Consider the following 784-nt stretch of genomic DNA (forward strand, 5'->3'; position numbering starts at 1 on the left):
ATCAACTCTGACCCGTATAATATTACCTATAATAGGATTAATCGTTTGCAAAATCTTTTTACAAAACCTATAACAGAATAAATTGATTTATAAATATTTGAAGATATCGGATACATGAAATATAAACAGCCTTAGAAAAATGACACAGAAAACAGCTGATATACTGTAAAAGCTAAGAATCGAAATTGTACAGTCAGATTTACGTACATATTTTGAAAATGTGTGAATATCATTCACTGCTACTGAAACGCATTTCGTTCAGGAAGCAACACAATCCCACCAATACGCGATCCAGCATTGTTTTACAATAGAAGAGAGTAGAAGCCTATTATAAGAGAAAGAAAGATAAAGTTATGGGTTTCATAACTTGAAAAAAAAGGCCGATAGCCATTAGTCGCGTGCTCTCGTGTAATGAATGAATGCGTGAATGTAGGATTGACATGAAATTCTTAAAGATAAACTAAAATGACCGAAAAATGCGTTGAAATGACTTAAATAAATAAAAATTAAATGACTTAGAATGACTTTAATGAACTTAAAAATGAATTTAATGACCTTAAGAATGGCTTGAATGCTTAAAAAATAACTGGAATCCTTCAAAAACAACTTGAATGGTCTGGAGAATGATTTGAATGGCTTTGAGACTGACTGGTTGTAAAGTAGGGGACTATTTTACATTAAATTAATACCGAAAAATGATCCCTCACTTTATATCACAATAAGTACAGCATGTAGTAAGAACAGATACTACGCTTTGATCTTGGCCAAAAGGCCAAGAAAACCT

The 784-nt window shown here is 31.8% G+C and overlaps 1 pseudogene; it reads right to left on the reverse strand.

The window, feature by feature from the left end:
- Nucleotides 1-654: 654 nt before the first annotated feature.
- On the reverse strand, nucleotides 655-784 carry LOC145292579 (U2 spliceosomal RNA; annotated as a pseudogene).

The sequence above is a fragment of the Euprymna scolopes genome, chromosome 13, assembly GCF_053919585.1.
Source record: "Euprymna scolopes isolate OS-2025 chromosome 13, ASM5391958v1, whole genome shotgun sequence".
Classification (NCBI taxonomy): domain Eukaryota; kingdom Metazoa; phylum Mollusca; class Cephalopoda; order Sepiida; family Sepiolidae; genus Euprymna; species Euprymna scolopes.